General features: G+C 38.0%; 1 protein-coding gene across 3 annotated transcripts in view; it reads left to right on the top strand.

Annotated features, from left to right (window-relative positions):
- Dcaf5 (DDB1 and CUL4 associated factor 5) overlaps positions 1-24,700 on the top strand; it is a 121,001-nt gene that overhangs the window by 1,304 nt on the left and 94,997 nt on the right. The window lies entirely within an intron of this gene.

Here is a 24,700-nt window from a genome sequence, read left to right as displayed (position 1 = left end):
CCCCGCGGGAGGCGGCGGCTCCCTGAAACCCTGCTTGGTGGGGGAGGGCGAGGTGGTCGGGCGTTCCCGCTCGCCTTCAGCCTTGCTTCCTCCCTTTTCCGACTCTGGGAGGCGGGAACTGTGAACTCAGCGCTGGTCTTGGCGCTTAGCTTCCCTCGGGTTGCTCCCAGTGGCTTTCTAATTTTCCTAAGTGGGCAGCTAGTCAGACTTCTGGGATCACAGCAAAGCATCTGTCTTAGCAAGTAACAGTAGGAAGTGACATGGGGCCTGTAGTCCAGTTTGGAGGAGCGAGACAAGTCTTGTGTGATCATTTCACGGTAAACCTTCCTTGGGATTTCTCCTGAACTGACCTGACCTTTCCACCCCAGATCATTTTCTCCTTAACTAGATAAGAGTTTGGCACTAGATCATCCCAGGAAGAAACCTGATACTCCACTTCAAGTCAGAACCCCTACAAAAGCTACCTCCTCACAACATTGTAAATTTCAAAGGCATAAAGGGAGCAGCATCCCTGCTTCTGCTTCTTCTGTACATATTTCTGTCTTCTGAGACTGATGTATTCCAACGAAGATATTACCAGACAAACGTCAACTTAGGGAGGGAATATCAAAATACTCCTACAGAGGTCTAGATTCAGTTAATTAAATCACAACTACTCATACATTGCCCAGTTTCACACTCTTAAAAACAGATTTATTGAGCTATAAGTTACATGCAACTCACCATTTAAAGTTAATATGTTTTACATCTTTGTAAATAAAGGAGGGTTGAGGGGGTGAAGGGAAGGCAGGGGGATGGGGGAAAAATGAGAACCAAGACCTGTCATGTAAAGGTACAGGATCCCAGCAATGAATGTAACTACTCTACACTTAAAAAGTACCAATAAACTCAGTAAAAAAATAACGTTAATACGTTTTAAAAAGTTTCCTCCAGCTGCGGATGTAGTTCAGTAGTTCCGCTGCCTGCCTCAGAAGCAAAAGGTCCTGAGTTTGACCCCCCCACACAGACCAAAAAAAAAATGTTCCCTCCATTCTCAGTTAGTTTCTCCCCTTATCCTTTTGGGTGGTGTGTGCATATGTGTGTTTTGCTGGCAGTCAAACCAAAGGCCTGGGTCCTAGGTACGTACACACTACTCCCGGCCCTACTCCCCTTATCCTTGTGTAGGATCTTCCTCTGTACTGTATATTAATTCCATTTTTCCTAATCTTGGCCACTTCATTTCCTTTGGCTTAATTTTAGCTTGTAGAAGATAAGTCTTTTGCACAGGACAGGCTCTGGTTGTAAGCATTCACTTCCCTAACCTTTCGAGGCCTAAGTTAACCTCTTCTATCGGTACTTCCTGGGTTCCAGCCTTTGTCCCTTCCTCTTCCTCCTACCCCCTGCACTCCCTCTAGTTTAGTTCTTCCTGTTTCTTTTTTATCTACTCCTGCCTTCCTACTTATTCCTTGCAGCAGCCTTTTCCACTGGCCCCGCCAGTTTGGCTCAAACGGACCTGGCTTTTTTATTTGTTCTCTGAATGCAGAATATTGGTTAAAAGCCTTTTTAGCTATTCACTTTCCATTATGAGTACAGCTTGTGCTAACACAAAGTTGTTCCTGCTTGTTTCAGATAAGGAAGCTCCCTTTGGGAGCCCTTAATACACCTTAACTGGTTAAAGCAAATTGAATTTTTTTCTGGCAAGTCTTTGAATAACCTTTCCTGGTTTAAATTATGTGAAGTGTTGTGTTTACAATTTTTCTTACCTATCATTGTCCCTTATTAACATTACCTGAGAGGGAGCACATAATATTTTGAGGTTAATACTATCTACCCTTAATAAGTGGCAAGAATATTCACAATAGTGTGAGGGGGTATCAGACTCTGGTATTTCCTTTGTGCATTTTGTTGTTCTGTCTTGTCTGGATTATTGAAAACCTTATGAGTGGTGATTAAATGATAGACTTTTCATAGTTTGCTCATTGTTTTCATTTACTAATTAATTGTTTGGGCAGGCTCACGTTTCTGGCAGTTGCTATGTAGTATTTGATGGACTTTACTTACACCCAGAGGAAAATATTTGTATGAGTCCTGTGGCTATAGAAAATACTGTTAAGGCTTCGTCACTTCTCTGTCCTAATGGCTGTCCCATTCCTGGCACAGTGAGACCAGCAGATGATAAGAAACGCAGAGAAAATCGGGACTGAGAAAAGGTGCTCTGCTGAGAACTGAGATGACAGCAACAAGTGGGACGGACACTTTAAAACACTAAAATATTGTTAACTGGACAGTATTTTCTTTGGTGTTGTCCAGAAAAGAATATCACTATGATACCATGTAAAACAGTGTGGCATAGTTGACACATGGTTAAAATCATTGTTGTGTCATGTAATGTGTGATCTTAGTTAAAATGCTAAGCCTCTGTGGGCCTGTTTGCTGAGGTATGTACAACAGGAATACCAGCATCTGCCTGAAGGACTGTTGTGAAATCTGCATTAGGCAAAGTATAGATTGGATGCTGAACTGAATGCTAGTTTGTCAGAGCAAAAACTGAGTTTGTTTTTTCCCCCTTTGTGATTATAACACATGGTGTCATTCATAGCTGACACTTGTTCTTACAGTATGGGTAACAAATCTGCGCAAATTGGTCAGGCAGTAGAGTTTTGTGACTTTTTGTTGTGTATTGGAGAGCGCAATGTGGTATGGAAAACCTGCCTGGAATTTGGTGTCATGTGATTTGAGTTGGAGACTTTCCCAGTGACAGATTGTCATTAGGTCAGTTGTTTCACACCTCATCTTTAAAATGGGGTTAAGAGATTGCTGTAACTTCCCAACAGGATGTTAAATTTAAAATTTTTTTTTTTTATTTTTTGATACTGGGAATTGACACCAGGGCTTTTGCATTGGGCTACATCCCAGCCCCCTCCCTCTTTTTTTACTTTGAGACGGGGTCTTGCTAAATCACTAAATTGCCACTCTGGACTTGAATTTGCGATTGTCCTGCCTCAGCCTCCCAGAGTGCTAGGATTATGGTGTGTACCACCATGCCCAGCTTCAGTGAAATGTGTGTTTCAATTTGTTATGTGTTTCAGTGAAATGAAACTACTTGCTTTGGAGTGAACGTTACCTTTTTTATCAGTCCAGCTTTTGCTTGATGACTATGTTAGTCCTTTTAGAGGCAGAACAATACTGTATGTTGAAGTGTTTCTTACAAGAAGGTTTAACAGCATTAAGGAAGTTAGGATCCAACATATACAGGGTTTGCCAAAAAAAAAGTACACATTAGGAAAAGAAAAACTTTTATAAATATTTTAATACTAAATTTATCGAGACATCATGAAATTAATTCAAGTTATCTTTGTTCTCTACTATCACAAGAGGTGTTGGAAAGTGGTGGCCATTAGCTTCCAGACATTTATTAGTACAGCATACTGACTGCTGAAATGTATACCCATTTATGTGTGTGTGTGTACTTTGTATTTTAGGTGATAATCCTGAATTTTACTTTTCAGGTCTTTGGTTGTATCTCCTATGTATGTATGTATGTATTTAGCAGTGCTGGAGATTGAGCCTAGGCCCTTCATCACTGAGCCACATCTCCAACTCCTGTTATGTACTTTAAACTGCCTTCACCTCTTCTTTTTTTTTTTTTTTAATTTATTTCCACCTCCTCTTATGCCTTTTCTTTTTCTTACAGTGGAGTACTTTATGTGTTTGTTTGTTTGTTTTTTTTTTCAAAGAAGATGAACATCTTTTTGGGAGTTGGTTGGAAGGCTACTTAGAAAGTAGCTCTTTGTGTATATGACTTGGAATATAACTCTGCCTTCTTATATCTTTTTTTTGTTGTTGTTGTTATGGGGATCAAACTTGGGTCCTTGAGCTTGTGAGGCAGGCGTCAGAACCACTGAGCTAAATCCCCAGCCCTGTTTGTTTTGTTTTTGGTACCGGGGATCGAACTGTGGTCCTTGTGCTTGCGAGGCCGGCGGCAGAACCACTGAGCTAAATCCCCAGCCCTTTATTTATTTATTTATTTATTTACTTACTTACTTACTTACTTACTTATTTATTTATTTATTTATGTCGTTGAGACTGACCTGGAACTCACTAGGTAGTCCAGGCTGGTCTCGAACTTACAGTGACCCTCCTGCCTCAGCCTCCTGAGTGCTGGGATTACAGGCGTGCGCCACCACACCTGGCCCCCAGCCCTTTAAATTATATTGAGAGACTATAATTTGTGTGCTTATGAGTAAATGTAGGGAAAGTACATCCAGAAGCTTTTCAGATAGTAGCTGTGCTATTTCAGCAACTATGCTGCTTCAAAGTGGTAAGTAGGGTCAGGTGTGGTGATGCACAGCTATAATCCCAGCACTTGAGAGGCTGAGGCAGGAGGATTGCTGTGAGTTCAAGACCAGCCTGGGCTGCATAGTGAGTTCCAGATCAGTCTCAACTGCTTAGGCTTCTCTAATGAAATAGAGAGCTGGGTATGGTTTCACACATGTGTAATCCCAGTACTTGAGGTTGAGGCAGGAGGGTTGCCTTGAGTTCCAGGCCAGCCTGGGTTTCATAGTGAGTTCAAGACTAGCCTAAATTTTGTAGGGAAACCCTGTCTCAAAATACAAGCAAACAAACAAGGGCCAATGGTTTAGCTCAGCGGTTCCACCACCTGCCTTGCAAGCACAAAGACCCAAGTTTGATCCCAGTACCTACCAAAAAATAAATAAATAAAAAATCAAACAAATAAAGATTGAGTGGAATAACTGGAGGTGAGGCAAGATGGCGGCTACACATGCCTGTAATGTCATCTACTCAGGAGGCTGAGGCAGGAGGATCACAAGTTTGATGCTATCTTGGGCAGTTTGGTGAAATTCTTGTCCAAAAATAAAGGATAGGGCTGAGGGTTTAGCTCAGTGGCACCACACCTGCCTTGCAAGGTCCTGAGTTCCATCCCCAGTACCAAAGAAGAAAAATAAGAAAAAGGCGGGGGGGCGGGGCTGAGGATATGGCTCAATAGTATAAAGCCTGAATTGGATCCCTAGTATATTAATCAATCAATCAATCAATTAGTAAAATAATACCAGGTCTGCAGTTGCTATGGGTGCTAGTCTGAAACTGTTACTATTCTTTGTAAAATTTTGAAAATCTTTTTGTTTTTTATTTTTTGTTTTGGGTACCAGGGATCACACTCAGGCCTCTGTACTTGCAAGGCAGGTGGCGGAACCACTGAGCTAAATCCCTGACCCTTGAAAATCTTTTAAAAGGTGAAACATTTATTGGTATATTTGAGATATACATAACGATAACATTCATCATAGGGAATTTGTACCTGTACTTGATATATCTTGCTTACTTTTCCCCCATTTCCCTCCCCTCTCTTAGATCCCTCTTTCTCTCCTTATTTATAAAATCTTTGTTTCCAATTTTTTTCTTTTTTTTTCTTCTCCCTTTCCTTTCCTCATTCCCCCTCCTTGTTCCCCTTCTCACTTTTTTCTCCCCATTTCCCAATATCTATTACACATTTTGGTCTGTATTTCCAATTTTAGTTTCTCATACCAGAGAAACAATAGGGTATTTAAACGTATGTCTGATTCATTTCACTTAAGAGTATGGTCTCAAGGTCCGTGCCTTTAGCTACAAATCTCTCAGTGTTACCCTACTTCGTGGCAGAGTATTACTTCATTGTATTAAAAAAATCTTTATTCATTCATCAGTTGACAGGCATTTGGGCTATTTCTAAGATTTAGCTATTACTAGCTGCTGCTATAAATGTGGGTGTGCTTATATTTTTGTGGTATGATTAATTCTTTTGAGAAGATACCAAGAAGAGGAATAGCTGGGTCAAATGGAACCTCTAGTTTTAGTTTTTTTTTTTTTTTTTTTTTTTTTTTTTTTTTTTTTTTTTTTTTGGTACTGGGGATCAAACTTGGGTCCCTTTGTTTGCAAGGCAGGTGGGGGAACCCCTGAGCTAAATCCCTGGCCCCCACTTTTTTTTTTTCCTAGTTAGTTTTTTTTTTTTTTTGGTACCTGGGATCGAACTCTGGTCCTTGTGCTTGTGAGGCAGGCGGCAGAACCACTGAGCTAAATCCCTGGCTCTAGTTTTAGTTTTTTTGAGGAATTGCCACTTTGATTTCCACAGTGGCTGCACCAGTCTACACTCCCGCCAGTAGTGGAGTAGAGTTCCTTTTACCTCATAGCTCCACCAACATTTGTTACTGCTTGAATCTTGATAATAGCCACTCTTTCTGGAGTGGGATAGAATCTCAGTATTGTTGTAATTTGTGTCTCTCAAATGATGAGTGATGCTGAACATTTTTTGATATATTTATTTACCCTTTCTACTACTTCATCTGAGAAGTGTCTGATGCCCATTTTTGGATTGGATCTTTAAATTTGGGTCTGATTCTTTTGAGTTCTTATATATTGTAGATATTAGTCCTTTGGGGAACAGCTGGCAAAAAATCTTTCCTATATCCTGTTGTGTGGTTGTCTCTTCGCTCTGTGGGTGATTTCTCTTACTCTGCAAAGCTTTTTAATAAAATGAGATTCCAGTTGTTGACTTCTTTGTGATAGTCCCTGTGCGATCAGGGTTTTGTTCATAAAGTCTTTGCCTGCATCAGTGTCTTTTTTTGATTTTTTGAGACAGGGTCTCACTAGTTGAGACTGACCTGGAACTCACTATGTAGCCCAGGCTGGTCTTGAACTCACAGCGATCCTCCTGCCTCAGCCTCCCGAGTGCTGGGATTACAGGCGTGCACCACCATGCCCAGCCATCGGTGTCTTCAAGAGTTCTACTTAATCTACCTTCCAGCAAATTTAGTGTTTCTGTTTTACTATTTAGATCTTTGATCCATTTTGATTTTAGTTTAGTGTATGGTGAGAAATATGTGTTTAGTTTTAATGTTTGGCACGTGGAAAGCCAATTTTTCCAGCATTATTTATTAGGCTCAAAGTTGTGTGGTTAGTGACAGCATTCTTAAATATTCTATGCATCTACTAAGTGTACCAATCATACAAAAAATGCTGGAATTTTTTTTTTTTTTCTACTGGGGATTGAACTCAGGACCTTACAAACTTGTGAGGCAGGTGGTAGAACCACTGAGCCAAATCCCTGACCCAGCATCATTTATTGAAGAGGCTTATCTTTCTTCCAGTGAAGCTGTTTGATTCCTTTGTCAAGGATAAATGGGTGAGTGTGTTAGGAGTTGTTTCTACAACTTCTAACCTGTCTCATTAATACTTGGGTCTGTTTGTTTTTTTTTCCCCCCAGTACCATGCTGTTTTCATCACAGTAGCTTTGTAGTATAAATTCATATCAGGGATTGGGATGCCCCCTGCCTTGCCTTTGTTGCCCAGAATTGCTTTTGTAATTCTGTATCTCTTCTGGTTCCAAATGAATTTTAGGATTGTTTTCTCTAAATTGTTGAGATATGCTATTGGCATTTTCATTGGGATTGTTTTAAATCTGTATAGCAATTGTGCAAATATGGCCATTTTCAATATATTTGTTCTTCCTTACCAAGAACAAGGGGTATCTTTCTATTTTCTGCTATCGTCTTCAATCTCCTTTTTCAGACTACTGTAGTTTTCCACATAAAGGTCTTTTATACTTCCTTTGTTAGATTGTTTATTGACTTTGTATTAAGCTATGATACTGAATTTGGTTATTAAATATAGAAGTGTTTCAGTGGTGTTTTGGGGGGTCTTCTAGTTAGAGTATCAAGTCATCTTCAACTAATAATAATTTACCCTTTCTTTCCTTGTCTAAGTTCTCTGGCTAGTATTGCAAACTATACTGAGTAAGAGTGGTGACAGTGGACATCCTTGTGTTGTTCCTGATTTTAGAGTGAAAGCTTTGTTTTTTTCCATTTAGTATGATGTTGGCGGTTGGTTTGTCATAGATGACTTTTATCAGATTGAGATTAAAAACCATCTATTCCGGTGTTTTGTAGGGTTTTTATCATGAATGGGTATTGGACCTTGTCACGTGCTTTTTCTTCATCTGTTGAGATGATCATATGGTTTTTGTGCTTGGCTGTGTTAATAATGTGTTGTATTATGTATATTGATTTGCTCATGTTGAACTGTCCCTGCATTCCTGGGATAAACCCTACTTGATTATCATATATAACTTTTTTTTTTCATACATAACTTTCTTGATGATTTGCTGCATTCTGTTTGCTGGTATCTTACTGAGGATGTTTGTGTCTATGTTCATTAGGGAGATTGGCCTGTAGTTCTCTTTTTTGATTGGATCCTTCTCTGGTTTTGCTTCCAGGGATGACTTTGGGAATAGTGCTTCCTTTTTAATTTCTTTTTCTTTTTCTTTTTTTTTGGAATTTCTTTTTTGTTTTGTTTTGTTTTGTTTTTCTCAGACAACCATAAGCATTGTCTGTCTGTCTGTCTGTCTTTCTTTTTTGATATCAGGGAATTGAACTTGGGCCTTTGTGCTTGCGAGGCAGGCACCGGAATCACTGCGCTAAATCCCCTCCCCTCCCCTCCCCTCTCCTCCCCTTTCTTTCCTTTCCTTTCTTATTTTTAAAAATAAATTTTAATTTATCCCATTCCCACCTCAAGGCCCTCCCTTATACAAAGGCTTTGTTTCCATTTTTTTCTGTTTTTTCCTGTCCCTTCCTTTTTCCCTATCCCTTTCAATTTCATTAAAGAGCTTGAGAAAAGAGTAGCATTAGATCTTTTCTAAATGCCTTGTAGAACTCAGCAGTCAACCCCTCAGGGCCTGGGTATTCTTTGTTGGTAGGTTTTTAATTACACCTTCAATTTCATTGACTGATAATGGTTTATATCTTCTTCATTCAGCTTTGGCAATTCATATGTATTTAGGAAATCTGTTCATTTCTTCTGTGTTTTCCATCTTATTAAAATTCAGGTTCTTGAAATAGGTATTGTTAATCATCTGGATTTCTGCAGGATCTGTTGTGATTTCACCCTTTTCATTCCTAATTGCATGGATTTTAGTCTTCCCTTTTTTGGATAAGATTGACTAAGGATTGTCATTATTATTTAATATTTCAAAGAACCAACTTTTCACAATTTCTTTTCTTTTGGTACTGAGTTTCGAGGAACTCCTGTCCTTGCACTTGTGAGGCAGGCGGTGGAACCACTGAGCTAAATCCCTGGCCCCTGGCATTATCATTTAATTATAGAAACTGTAATTTCTTCTTTAATTTCATCTGTGACCCATTGGTTATTCAGGAAGGTGTTATTTAATTTCCATGTGTTTATGAAGTTTTTGTGGTTTCTTTTACCATTGATTTCCATTATGGTGTGGTAATATCGGAATAATTTCAGTTCCTTTGTATTTACTTAAGTATTTCCTATGAGCTGGTATGTGGTTTTTTGTAGACTGTGCTACATAAAACTGAGAATGTGTATTTTGATCTAATGGGATGGAACATTCTGTAAACATTACTAAGTCCATTTGTTCAAAAATTTGATTCAGTTCTGATAATTTCTTTGTTTTGTACTGAATATTGAATGCAGGGCCTCGTGCTTGCCAGGCTGACACTGCAGCACTGAGGTATAGCCTGCCTGAACCCTCTTTGTTGAGTGTGTGTGTGTGTGTGTGTATTTGATCTCTTTATGACAGTGGAGTATGAGCTATTCCATTACAATTGCTTCAGTACTTACTTAATTTTTCATGTCTGTTAATATTTGTTTTATACAGTTGGATGCACTGGTATTTGGTACATATGAATTTATGATTATTATCTCTTCCTCTTGGATTGTTCCCTTTATAAGAATGTAGTGACCTTTTAATTCTCTTAATCAGTCTTAGCTTGAAATCTACTCTGCAAATAGAATAGCTCTGGTTTTTGTGTGTGTGTGGGGTTCCCTCTCACATGGAACATTGTTTTCCATCCTTTGACTTTCAGTCTATGAATTTCCTTTTGAATTTAATATGTCTTTTGTATGCAGCATTTTTTTTTTTTTTTTTTTTGGTACTGGGAATTGAACTCAGGTCTTTGTGCTTGCAAGGCAGGTGGCAGAACCACTGAGCTAAATCCCCGGCCTGTATGCTGCATATTGTTGGATCTTACCACACCCCCCCAGTACTGGGGATTGAACTCAGGACCTTGTGCTTGCAAGGCAGGTGCAGTGCCACTGAGCTAAATTCCCGACCCTAACAAATCTTTGTTTTCATGATCTTTAACTGCAATCCTGTCTTCTATATCTGATATTGTGTCCTCACATTGGTTCATTCTGCTGTGTATACTTTCAGTGGAAGTTTTAGTTTCCTGGATATGAGTTTCATAGATTTCATTTCTTTCCTATGTTTGGCATTCATGGTTTCCATCATTTTCCTGACTCCTCTTTTTTAAAGCCTTTTTTTATCTTTAGCTCCTCAAGAGTCACTAACCATATCATTTATTATGGTTCCATCTTTGTAGTTATCTGAGAGATTATTTCTGATTTGACTTCTTCTAGAGCCTCATTCATTTGCTTTGTTACTTCCTTTGTCACCACTTCAGAGAGTCCAGATGGGTAGGTTTTAATTTGTTCCACATCATTTCCCCTGGATTTGCTTTTAGTGAGTTGGCAGTTTGGGGTTGCATCTTGCTTGACTCTTCTCATTTTCTATTTTTTTTATTTTAATTCCTGGATTAATGCTTATACATTGCTTATGGTAGGCAGTTTTATTGATGATATTCAGAACCCTTTGCCAATGATTACTTCTCAGAGATGTCTTCCAGGTATAGTTGGGTTTTGGGTTTTGAGTCTATTGCAAGATCCTATCTCTTCAATTTATTGGAGAGGAGAAGTTGCTGCCTCTTTGGCCTACCCCCTCATTCTTTGGCACTGGCCTGTAGTATTGTTATGACCTTTGGGCAGGCTCATCCTGCCTTACCAAGAAGAACATCTGATTAGAACAATTATGTCAACTTGGCTAAAGTAGTACAATCAGTGATAACAGTAACATGAAACAGCCTAGAAAATAACAGTATGGTAACTGTTAATTTGCTATCTTTAATGGTATGAACTAAATTTGTGGTTATATAGCAAAATCTAAAACAATAGAAAATTGTTTACAGTAAACATCTCTTCATTGTGCTGATTTTACCCTCAGGCAAGATAATTTAAAAGGAGATGAGGGTAAAATAGAGAAATAAAAGAAAAAGAAAAGAAGCAAGGCTGGAGGACAAAGGAAGATACATAAACTTTGGGAAATGTGAAAACAAGAAAGGGAGAAGGAGATATAAAAACAAGAATAGAACAACAAAATCTAGAAAGTGTTCACACTTATATAAAAACAACAAAAAATAAAAAATAAAAATAAACTACTTCAAGGTTTGTTTCTGCTGTTACTGGTAGACACAGTGGGCAGACAAGAGTCTAGATTTGTGTTGATTAATCCCATCAAACCAGCTGTAGATTTACAGTAGGATAGTGGATAATTCTAGCAAGACTTTACTTTTTTTTAAAGGCCTGCACTTTTAGTTCTAAAGGTCAGGCTGGTTTCTGGCTGTGAGGCTGGAACCTATTTTGTTCAGCCTACAACACTCTTATTTGGCTTGTGCTGTCTAGAAGTTGGCTCCTTTGCTCCTTAACTGTGTGCTGACTTGAACATAGTTCCTCCTCACCCAGATGAAGCCAGTGTGCAGCTGCTCGAGTTCCAAGCTCAGTTAGCCTCTCTTCAAAATGGCTACCACCCAATTGCCCTCTCCTGGGGGATGTCTGAACCCCAATAACTCACCAGCCACTGCAGTCCCTTGCATCCATTGCTGTATTCCACTGGTGTGTTTCTCTGTGGAAGCCTCTGCGATCATCTTAGTCACTGCATCTGTGAGTTCTTGCTTCAGATCCTTGCTAGGTCCTTGGGATCCACTTCCCTCTTTCTTATTTTCTTCACACTGCTATATTCCAGCATCTGGACACCAAATCTGGGAGAGGCTATTTCTGTGCTGTTCACCACTCCACCATCTTCCCAGAAGTTTCAGGTTTTTTGGTTGTTTGAGACGAGGCCTTGCTATGTAGTTTAGGCTAGCCTTGAACTCACTATGTAGCCTAGGCTGGTCTCAAACTTGTAGCAATCCTCTTGCGCTAGCCTCGTGAATGCTGGGATATGTGTTACCAGGCCCAGCTTGCAACTATTATTATTTCAGTACAACCTTAGTGATAACTTTTAGGAGATTGGCACCAACATCTAATGTTTATTGATCATGGCACATAGTACCCAACATGACAAACTGAGAAATATCTCCATCAGGAAAACTGTTTAAAATGCTTTGAATAAAGCTGCACTGTAGTATTATAATCAGAGTATTATTTTTTCATTTTTCATTTCTTCCAGGGCTGGGGATTAAAACTAGGGGATGCTAGGCAAGTGCTCTACCACTGTGCTACATCCTCAGCCTATCAATGATTATTTATTTTTTGTTTTTCTGAAACAGGGTATCATTATGTTGTTGAGACTGACCTGGAACTCATGTAGCCCAGGCTGGTCTTGAACTCATAGCGATCCTCCTGCCTCAGCCTCCCGAGTGCTGGGATTACAGGTGTGCACCACCATGCCAGGCTCAAAGAGTATTTTTAAGGATCAAGTAATAGCAATGATTTAAACTATATGCTTAATTTTACTTAATTAATGGTTATTGCCTCTTGCCCAGTCACTACATACATCATGTGTTTGGGAGTTTTTTGTAAATAAATTAAGTCTAGAAGCACATTATTGATAGCTAGTGTTTGGCTCTGGCCAGTTAAATTGACAGTTCTTGTGCTTAATTAGAATTAATTTTTAAAAATTAATTTTATTGGTACATTTTAGGTATATAATATGATGGCATTTATCATTGGAAATTTGTGCCTTTGTATAATCTGTATTGGTTCTTATTTTTCCCCATTCATGAATTTGTTTAGTTATCAGGAAAGATTTGGCCAGTGATAGGACAGATTTCTGCCTTTGAAAAAATGCCATAGCATACAAATGACAAGGTGATTGGGTAATTGATTCTTGGATTTTTTTGTTGCCTTTTTTCTATTTCTTTTGGTGGTACTGTAGATTAAACACAGGGCCTTCACACTGAGCTACATCCTAACTTTTTTGCTCAAGCTTGCCATAGTGCTGCCCCAGCCTACCAGAATGTAGGCTTTTTGATTTACTGTTAATCCATTGCAATGAAAGTATTAAATATTATTCTTTGGTATGTTGTTAGTTGAACAAATAGTTTTTGAGCGCATACTCTTGTTTTTTGTTTTTTTTTGTTTTTTTTGTTTTTTTTGTTTTTTGAGACAGGGTCTCACTATGCAGTGAGACTGACGTGGAACTCACTATATAGCTCAGGCTGGTCTCGAATTCACAGTGATCCTCCTGCCTCAGCCTCCCGAGTGCTGGGATTACAGATGTGCGCTACCATGCCCAGCTGAGCGCATACTCTTAGTAAGACAGGAGTTTCAAGAACAAGGATGATGAATCAGGTATAAATTATGTTTTCAAGCTGACATTTTAGGAGTGTTTGTTGTTCATATAACAATGTATGACTTTTCTGCCTTATGATACTTTAGTATATATAACTTGGTTTATCTTAGTAGCAAAAATCCTCTTGCCTGTGAGATTTAGGTGGGGGATGGCCTTGAGGGGCTTTGCTGTGTTAAATTACAGGGCTCATGCCATAAGGATAAAGTAATCTGAATAATCATAGGTACCCATTATTTGTCCCTCTTGTTCTTCGGTCAGCTTATTAATATCTATCAAAATTGGCAAATTTAATATTTTATCTAGGCTTATCATTTATTTTAAGATGACCTAGTCAGATTTAACTGTCAACCATTAGTCTTCTTAAGTATTAGTATTAACACATCGAAAAGTTGTCTTTGTACACTATAAATAAATAGCTATAATCCCATTTACTCAGGAGGCTGAAATCAGAAAGATTGAAAACTTGAGATCAGAGTGGACAATTCAGCAAGACTGTGACTCAAAGTAAGTGAAAAGGGCTGGGGATGTAGCTCAGTGGTAGGCAGAGTACTTGCCTAGCATATTCTAGGTCCTGGGTTCAAATCCCTTAGCCACATAATTGGAAAAAAAAGTGTCTTTGTGTTCAGTATTGTTCAAAGTATCATTGTTGACTTGGGTTTCATTAATGTGCTTTTAATTGCTAAGTGTTCTAAGCAAAGCAGTAACTCGGCTATATATGTTGTGGCATCACATTGAATGCATATACGGCCTAGGTACAAGTGTGTACTCATTCACTGATTACTGTGATTATGGAGCTGGGGATGGAACCTAGGGCCTCTTGCATGCTAGGCATGCATTCTTATCACTGAGCTAAACCATCAGCCACTTTTACTGATTATTGATGGATTTGGTTGTAAAGAACTGTTGGAATCATTTAGACCAGGGAAACTGAATCAGTAAAATGTGATGCACATATAGATACTGCTTTCTGAATTCCAAGAACTGGGAGCATTTATTTTTTCATGCATTAAACGAGCATGTTTGTTTATAAGAGCACTTACATGCTGTTAAAACATGGTGCTTAATTTTAATGTTTTACTTTGTTTTGTTTTAAAAAAGTTTGGCTATATTGCCCGGGCTGGTCCCAAATTCCTGGGCTTAATCCTGACTGAGTTTTACATTTTTTTTCCCCCATTCTGGGTATCAAACACAGGACCTTGTGCTTGCCAGGCAGGCACAGTGCCGCCACTGAGCTACATCCCTGGCCCTTTCTGTTTTTTGTTTTTTCTTTTTGTGGTTTCAATAAAAAAGAAAGTAATTGCTTTTCTTATTATTTTAGTCTGAATTATACTGATTTAATTTTTTCAATTTGAACTTAGATATGCAAAGGTAGACTTAAGGAGTTCTAAAATAAAGGAAATAGGGGTTGGAAGGGGGAGTTCAGTGGTAGAGTGCTTACCTAGCATGCATATCTAACATACACAAAGGCTTCCATTCTCAGGACCACCAAAAAAAAAAGGTGTTAAAATTAAAGGAAATAAGTGTAATCCCAGCACTCTGTAGGCTGAGACACGAGGATCAAGTTTGAGGCCAGCATTGCCTGCATAGTGAAATCCTGTCTTAAAAAGAAACAAGTGGGGCTTGGGCTTTAGCTCAGTGATGCTGCCCCTGCCTCACCAAGCACAAGGTCTTGAGTTGGATCTCTGGTACCACAGAAAGAAAGAAAGAGACAGAGGGAAGAAGGGGAGGAGGGAGGGAGAGAGAGAGAAAAAAGAAAGGAAAGAGGAAGAAAGGAAGAAAGGGGAAGGGGAAAAGAAACAAGCAAATTAAAGGAAATAAATTCCTAATTCAAACGAAGATTAAGAAGAAATCGGTTGTCCTCAATTTTTGGTGCCCCACATTTACAAAAAAAAAGTTGTTTTGTTTTGTTTTGAGCCAGGGTCTCACTATGTAGTTGAGACTGACCTGGAACTCATATGTAGCCCAGGCTGGTCTCAACTCACAGCAATCCTCCTGCCTCAGCTTCTCAAGTGCTGGGATTACAGGTGTGAGCCACCATGCCTGGCAAAAAAAAAAGTTATTTCTTATAATGAAAATTAAACCTTAATTATTGAGAATATGAAATCTCATTTCTTTTCTACACTATTCTTCGCTGTTTTTGAATTTTATGATCAAAACAATGTCATAAATAAGAGAATAATTATTACACATTAACTTCAAAGTGCAAGATATAAATAAAAACGATTATTAAAAAAAGTAACAAATCTTTCTTTTCAGTAAAGTAAGATAAGCTAGTAGTATGAATGAAATAAATTAGAATATTATACTGAAATATTTTTAAAACAACAGAATTTATAGTTTGGGGGAAATATTTGAACATCTCCCTATTTCTTATTTATCTCTCCTCTGTTTTGTTCCTTGTGTTTCTCATATAAGAGAAACAATGCAATATTTGAACTTGTGTGTCTTACTTACTTAACATTATGTTCTCAAGCTACATCCATTTACCTATGAATGCCCCCAAGCTTATGGCAGTGTAATACTCCATTATGCATAAATACCACCTTTTCCTTATCCATTCATCTATCAGTGAACATGCATGCTATTTCTGAGATGTGGCTATTATAAGCTGTGCTGCTATAACATAGGTATACATGTATCCCTGCAATATGATGATTTTAACTCTTTAAGAGGGCCTGTAATTTAGCTCAATGGTTCTGTCGCCTGCCTCGAAAGCGCAAGGTCCTGAGTTTGATCCCTGGTACCAAAAAAAAAAAAAAAAAAAAGAAAGGCTTGGAAGATACCTAGAAAAGGAATAGCTGGGTCAAATGGAATTTCTAGTTTTAGCTTTTTGAGCAATCTCCACACTGATTTCCATACTATTTGTACTAGTTTACATCCCCACTAATAATGTAGAGTTCTTTTTTCCCCACAGCCTCACCAGCTTTTAGTGTTATTAGATTTTTTTGATGATAGTCATTCTTTCTGTGGTAAGATGGGATCTCAATGTAGTTTTTCTTTGTCCTCTATGATTTTTTAATTTATAACAGCTAGGTTACTATTCTAAAGTTTGGGTATACAGTACAAGCTGAATTCAAGTGATTTTTAAATGAATATTTACATATTGATGCTACATTTTTTATACAGAAAAGAATAACTTGTTTTAATGGATTTATTGCTTAAGGTGAGGTTGGAGTTTAAAAAGTCAGTTTAAAGAAAACAGTGCTATGCGTGGTGGTGCATGTCTGTAATCCCAGGACTTGGGAAGGTGAGACAGGAAGATTGTGGTGAGTTCAAGGCCCAGCCTGGGCTACATAGTGAATTCATAACCAGCCTGGACTTCACAGTGAGACTCTGTCAAAAAAAACTAAAAAAGAAAAAAAAAAGTGGTGAATATACTATGGATTTGGCAAAACCCAAGATGATCAAAATTGAAGCTTGGGTAATACTGCATTAGGTAACCTCTTTATGGCTTTCTTCCTCATGGAATAAGAAACGGAAGAATCTTCATTTTATAGCCATCTGAAATGTAGAGAAGTGACTTGCCCAGAGTGGCCTGCTTTGTCTTTGGTAGTCCAGACTTAGATAGGGCTTATTGCTTCCAGGCAGGTGCTGATTCCTACCTTGTCTCTGTGTCTCTCTTAACCTTTTCTTCTGTTGTTGGTTTTTTGTTGTTGTTGTTTTGAGACAGGGTCTCACTGTGTAGTTGAGACTGACCTGGAACTCACTATGTAGCCCAGGCTGGTCTCGAACTCACAGTGATTCAGTGATTCTCCTGCCTCAGGCACCCCAAGTGCTGGGATTACAGGCGTGCGCCACCACGCCAGGCTTTAACCTTTTCTTCTTATGAGGCAGGGTACCTTTTCTAGATGCCTTTAAAGAATCAGAAGCTGAATGTTAGCAATTTATTTATTTATATTGGTACCAGGGATCAAATTTGGGCCCTTGCACTTGGGAGGCCAGCACCGGAACTGAGCTAAATCCCTGGCAAATGTTAGCAATTTCTGGAGCACATGTACAGCTCTAGTTGCTTCTCTCAACTAAATCATATCTCTGCTTTGCTATAAATAGAGTTAACTGGTTCTACTTACGTATGTTTATAAAAATATTTATTGCCACCTGGGCCTGATGGCACATGCCTGTATAGTCCAAGGTACTTGGGGGTGAGGCTGGGGGTGAGGCTGGAAGATCCCTTCAGCCCAGTCTGAGCAACATAATTAAGACCCTGTCTCAAGACAAACAAAAATTTTAAAAATTTGGTTGAGGAGTAGCTTAGTGGTAGAGCATATGCTTAGCCTAAGCGAGGTCCTGGGTTGAATCCCTAAAACCTCCCCACTCGAAAAGAATAATATGCATCATGTGTTCTTAGATTTTTGTTTTTTCCAGTCCTGGGAATCAAACTCTGGACCTTGCACTTGCCAGGCAGGCGTGGTGCCACTGAGCTAAATCCCTGGCCCTGTTCAATCTTAATAAAAATAATTCTTTAACATTTTATTTAGCATGTAATATGTGCCAAGCATTCTGCTAAGATCTTTATGTCTTATCTGCCCAGAAAATAGTTTATCTGTAGTCTAGAAAGGCAGAGAAATTTGAAAGTACTTGTTATGGCTTGTGTTTAGATGTCCCCCTAAAGCCTGATGCCATCATAGGTGGGGCTTTTTCAGAGGTGGCTGCATGCTAGAGTATGTAAGACTGGAATTGATTCATGGTACTAAGATTAAGGGTGTGAGTACTACCTACCCTAAGTAGTCTGGATAAGATAAAAGGGGCAGAAAGATACTAAAAGGTCCCTTGGTTGCTTTTGCTGTTTTCTGTTTGCTATGACCTGGTTCTCTTTGATGTCTCTCTGCCAAGCCACCCTACTTTGGAGCCAGCCAATTATGGACTGAAACCTCTATAAACTATGAGCTAAATAAACCTTTCTTCCCTTAATTTGTGGGTGTTAGGTATTTTGTCTCAGCCATGAGAGAAAAGTAACTAAGACAGTACTGAAGTGTGATAAAGAAATGACATTGATAAGTAAGTACTGAGAGTTCTGTAATGTAGAGAACAAGCAAAAGCATTAATGGAAAAATAGCTATGAGGACTTATTGTGTCTAAAATGAAGTGAAATATAGTTTTGGGGATGACAAAAGATTTTTATTATCTTACTCTTTGTAGAAAAATTGGTTCTAATAATTACTTCCCAAGTGTTTGTTTTTTAGCTTTAACAGTTAGTAGCCACCACTGTTGTTATAAATTTCTCAGATTTAGCTCTCGTTATCTCACATACCCTGTTGATCCTTCACAAATCTGTAGCATTTCCCAATGCCTACTAAATTAAGTAGGAATGAATGCCTTAAATAATGCTTAACTGAGACATTGCTATTTACAGTAATAAATGTGTTAAACATTATGTTAATATTACATTTAAGATAGCTAGTATTTGGGCTTGTCAATCACTTATCAAAAATCACTTATCAAATTCTATTTGGGGTATTTCATTGCTAGGCACATTTGCATATGGATCACATTTACTGTTTAACTGAATTCTTTTCTAAGATACAGCTAGTACTATTTTCCTTACATTATATATGATGAAAAGATTAAGTAATGTTTGAAAGCTTCTATGGTTGTGGTGGAGTGGATTTCCAGGTTGACTATTCCAGGTGTACTCTGGGACACACTGCTAACTGCTCTGAATGTTTTACAGTTTTATATACATGTATTAAGAAGTTGGTTTTCCCCTTCATTCTCATCTCTTGGTGCTGTCGTTTTGATATTTCACAAACTTTTTCTCCCTTATGTGTAAGTGAAGGAAGGAGAGGAGATTAATGCTTAGGAGATAGAGCAGTGTTTATGAGCCAGTAAGCACAGTATGGTCAAGGCCATAATACTTAGGCCTCAAGCAGATCTCTCTTGTGCTAGGAATCACTTCATCAGAATTCTGGTCTTTGCAGTCATCTAAAGTCTCCTCCTTCCTAACACTTTGTGTCCATATTTGCCATATTAAAACCACCCATTGGGTTAAACTCGCATAGTTTAATAAGAGTAGTGAACTGTAGTACCAAGTTGGTTTCTTTTAACTGTTAGCCCAACTAAAAGTGCAAACTGAGCTTATGCTTGAGTTTAGTAGCTGCAGAAAGTATGCTGGTTGAGTATATTTTACTGAATTTCAGCCAACAGAAATAGGTACGTTTCCTCATATGGTTATACCTAGGGAAAAATTGTGTCTGAGGCTTAGATGTGCTGCCGAATAAAGTGCTTTTTGGAAGAAGGTTTAAACATGTAACAGGCGTATTTGCGCGGGGAGTGATGGTAAGTCATTTGAAAACACTAACAGACATATAAAGGAATATATAACTCTTAGACTAGATGATAAATCTATTTATCTATTCATTCATTCGTTTATTTATTGGTACTGGGGATCTAACTCGGGTCCTTGTGCTTGCGAGGCAGGCAGTGGAACCTCTGACCCTTAAACCTATTTGATTCTTAATAAATTTAAGGCATAGTACTCTTGCAGTAAGTAAAATTAACCACTGTCATCAGCAACTTTACTCTGCTTCTGAAAAAGCATTTCATTTCCAGGGTCCTTTGCTGATTGGGTGGCCAAGGAAGGTTGCTTTGTAGGTTCTGGTCTTAAACTATTCTATCAGTTTTAAGTAAGGGATTCAAGATATCTTATGTATGTGCAAATATTCTAAAATCTGAAAAAAAATCTAACATCCTTAACACTTTTGGTCCCAAGCATTTTGCTTAAGGGGCACTCAACCTGTTGAAAGAAACAAAGGAACAGAGAAGTAAAATGATTTGCCCAGTAGCTCACTAGTATGTAACAGAATCAGGATTAAAATTGGTGCCTTCTGGCCTATTCCTTTAATAGGGAAGTCAGGAAATTCTTTCTATAAAGGACTTGCAGAAGTAAAGTGCCAAACACTTTAAATGGCTTTGCCTGTATATTCTTTTTGCAGTTTCATTGTTCCTAAACATAGTTGTTTTGATTACGTTGGTAGTGCCTAATTATTTTACAGATGACTAGGTAAAGATTTTCCAGGGTAGAGGCAAACTGTCATTCTGTTCATCTTGTTTTAATTCTTAGCCTCCTGAGCTATGCTTCTTACTTTGGAGTCTTTTATACCCTTTTAAGAATATTACTCAGGAGGAATTCTTTGCAAATCCAGATACCTGTCAAAATCCTGTTACAGGACTTCTCTCATTCTGAACTTCCATTCAGGTCTTGTATCTAAATTCTAATTGTATTCTTGGCTTACTACTTAAGGCCAAGTGGCTAATTAGAACCTCTGAGGATTATTATGTTTCTTTTTATAGATGTCTTGATCAATTTTATTGGTTGGTGACGATACTTAATTTTTTGCTGTCATAGGTGACTGAAGCTTCTGCTTTGCCTGGCAAGAAACAACTGAAATTTGGGTGTTTGACAGCTACTTTAAGCAGCCCTTGATTTAGTTAAAGAGTTGACATCTCTGTTTATACCTGCTTTTGTGCCTTCTCAGGACTGTGAAAGCATAGGGGCCTGCATTGTGCTTTATGATGTTAATTTGCTTATACAAGGAATCTTGCAAAATTCTAGTTAGGCAGTGCTCTTACACACAAAAAAACAAAAAAATCAGGAATTTCTCAGTATAAAGAGTATTTGTGATATAATTAGGAAAGCCTATTTTCCAGATTAATTCTCCGAAGAGGTGAGACCGGAAATGACAGCCTCTGGTCTGGGAATACTGTACTTGACAATGTATATCTACTATCTTAACTTTTCTGAGGATTCTGATAGTGAAGCTTTGCAAGCATGTTTTTAGTTAGTGTGTTCCTAACTTATTTGAAGAGCTTTTGACATGTTACTAATTTCATACTTTATTGTTGAGAATGTACTTTTGAAACATATACGTCATCAGAACATGGCACTTGTCAGATAGCACATGCCTAAAAATAAAATTTTTAAAAAGCTGAAGCTAGAGCTCAGTGGTAGAGCACTTTTAAGTTGGATCCAGTACTGAAGGAGAAAAAAATCAAAAAACAAAAAAATACATTTTACTTGAAAACTTAAATGCTGTCATTGGCTACAAATTCTGCCACTTACTTTCCTTTAAGTTACCATTTCATCTTGTTTAATTTTGAGAAAATATTGCCATGTATCCAAAATTTAATAAGCATAGTTTGTCAGTTCAAGTAACAATGATAGTCTGTGAAAAAAAAGCCAGTTCAGCTCATAATACCAACTATCATACACAGAATATTTCACAGAATAATCATTGTTCTTCACTATACAGTAAAAGTGCTCTGGTTTTTCCCATTTCATCACAGAGTATTAGGATGTATTTTCTGGTTGAAATTTGATAAAGTTATTTTTTCTGTTTGGTCAAGGACACTCCTAAATGAAAGTGGCATTTGTTTTTAACAGCCAGTAAGTGGCGGTTAATACAGAGATGACCAGTACAATTTGTAACACCACCTTACCTAGTACTAAGGCATCAGCAGTTTACCATTGCTTTTGCACCAATAGTGCAATGGGAATACAGTGAAAAAAGTAAATCCAAATTTCCTGTTAATATGAAAATAGCTTTGACTTGGCAGATCTCCTGAAGTCTATGGAACACACTTTGAGAACAACTGTTCAAAAGCATGATGTGGCAGCATTATATCCTGTCCAGCATTTATTATAAGATGGAGTCATGGCTGTTTCTGGTCATTATTTTTCTGTTTACCAGTTTGGTCAGTATATAAAAAATGGTGTCATTAATAAGTTTATTGTTACTTAAATTATCATATAACTGGCCTTTTATTACTTGTGAGACTGAATATTTTTATCTTAAGTTTTGGCTATTTTGTAGTCTTTATTTAGGCTGATTAACAGTGCAACTGATTAGGTTGCAACTTTCTTCCTTAGAATAGTGAATTCTCTGAATACCTCTGAGATTATTTCCTAGCTATCCTATTGTCATTGGGTATGTTTTTTAGTCTTAGATAAAAGCCTGCTCAAAGGGGTAGTAAAGGTATCTGATGACCTAGTCTCCAAATTTCAGGAGTGCGAGTCCCACCTTTTTTTACTTTTGTAATATTTAAGGGGTATCACTTGTGCTGTTACTTTTTTTCACTTGAATCCCCTTAGAACAGTATTTGAAAGGAAACCTTGTATTCCTATAATATAATGTTTTTGAATTCATGGATTTTATGAGCTACTTTTTTAATAACACCATAAAATACATAATTTAAAAAATAATTTCTCCATTGTTTAAAATTGTCCAATGGCCTATGTTTACAATACTTTAGGGCATCGATGGCAAACCTTTTAGAACTTTTCATTGATAACAAAACAGCCCACTGCAGCACACATGCCATAAGTTCACCACTACTGTTTTATGGAGAGCAGGGACCTTGGAATTAGACATCTTGGATTTGAGTCCCACTCTTCCCTAATTGGTGGTGTGCTCTTGGACAAGTGAGTTTAACCTCTTTGTGCTTCAGTTTCCTCACGGGGAAAATGATATCTTAGATGTTTTCTGTGAGAGTCTATTCTGTGACTCTTGTGTAAGGAGAAAGGAGTATTTTTAACATTTATAGATTCCTTTTTTTTCTGTTTCTGCTCAGGAATTAGACATTGTCTAGGGACTGGTGTATACTGAGTTAGGATTTTGAAACCTTAGCTTTATTATTCTAGTCACCTGATTTTAGAGAAACCATTTTATTTCATGGGGTTTGTACCATCTAATCAAAGCTTCTGTTTTAATACTTGCTTATTATGTAATTTAAAGTATTCCAAGCTAGAAGCCAAGGCAAGCCAGTGCCCTACTTCTAATACCTTTAAAATGGGGAGAATGTTTCTATACCCTATTTACCTAATTGGAGAGATGGAAAAATGAGATAATAAATAGATAGGTGGAGTAAGAATACTAGAGAAAGAGTGTCAGTAGAATTTAGTGCCTGTAGATGTTACCCTCCTCTGACCACCTCTTTAGGGAAGAAGAAAATCAGTGTACTGCCAATTTGCCTTACATCTCCAGACCTACCTACATATACTTGCCTGTGACCCCCAACTTGGATTTAGAAAGTGCCATTGAACACCAGTTTTTGCACTGTGAGCATATCACCCAACCTAACTTACCCATGCGCCAGATGTAGGCTGTACTGATCCTACATTCAATCAGCAAAACTTGTTACTCTTAAAATTAGGATAAGTCGAACTTGGTGGTGAGCACCTGTAATCTCAGCACTTGGAAGGAGGATGGCCACAAGTTTGAGGCCAGTTTGGACTACATAATGTCTCAACAAAAACAAGAAAAAAAAAAAAAAAAGCTGGGCGTGGTGACACACACCTATAATCAGCACTCTGAGGCAGGAGGATTGCTGTGAGTTCGAGACTAGCCTGGGCTACATAGTGAGTTCCAGGTCAGTCTCAACTACAAAGTGAGACCCTGTCTCAAAATCTATAATCTATAATCAGCACTCTGAGGCAGGAGGATTGCTGTGAGTTCGAGACTAGCCTGGGCTACATAGTGAGTTCCAGGTCAGTCTCAACTACAAAGTGAGACCCTGTCTCAAAAAACCAAAAAATAAAAAGAAAAAAGAAAAAAAGTTAGGGTATTGGTAATCTTGAAATGTATTCTTTATGGCAACAACTGGCTAAAGCTGAGTACTAGCTTGTCCTTTCAAAAGGGTTTTGTGCTCTCCAGTCTGTCATTTAATCTGGCAGATTTCACCCATTGGCTTCATTGCCTGGTTTCAGTTATATATGAGAGGCTCACTTGCATCATGGCAAGGAGCACATGGATTCACATCCTAGCTTCAACCCTTCATAGCTTAGAACCTGGGTACCTTCAGGATATATAGTGTTTCTTTAGTTTCATATGGATAATAATTATAACAAGAGTATCAGCATCATGGAGTGGTTAGGAGGATTAGAAGAGCCATCACATGTAAAACCTTTAAGGTCCTCCCTGGCGCAGAGTAAATTTGGTAGGTGTTAACTGTTGTTTGATTTCAAGTGGTATGTGTATAGTAATTGGCTAACATTTATTAAAGTATGTATCTTAATGTGTATTAGGCAGTGGACCAAGTATTTTACACAGATCTATCACATTAACATGTTCACAACAAGGCCATAATTTATGTCTCACTTCCAGACTAGTTTCCCGGTGGGACAGTCATGCATGTACCACTGGTGATTCAAGCTATCAAGAGTGTGTTGACCCTAACAATAATACTGTGATAAAGGTAAAGTTATTTTTTCAGTTTTATACATGGGAGAACTACAACTTTGAGAGATTAAGTAACTGGCCCAAAAGGAGCAACTTTTTTTTTTTTTTTTTTTTTTTTTTT

The sequence above is a fragment of the Fukomys damarensis genome, unplaced genomic scaffold (assembly GCF_012274545.1).
Source record: "Fukomys damarensis isolate Sample0158 unplaced genomic scaffold, DMR_v1.0_HiC HiC_scaffold_21, whole genome shotgun sequence".
NCBI lineage: Eukaryota > Metazoa > Chordata > Mammalia > Rodentia > Bathyergidae > Fukomys > Fukomys damarensis.
This window is presented reverse-complemented; position numbering and strand designations above follow the sequence as displayed.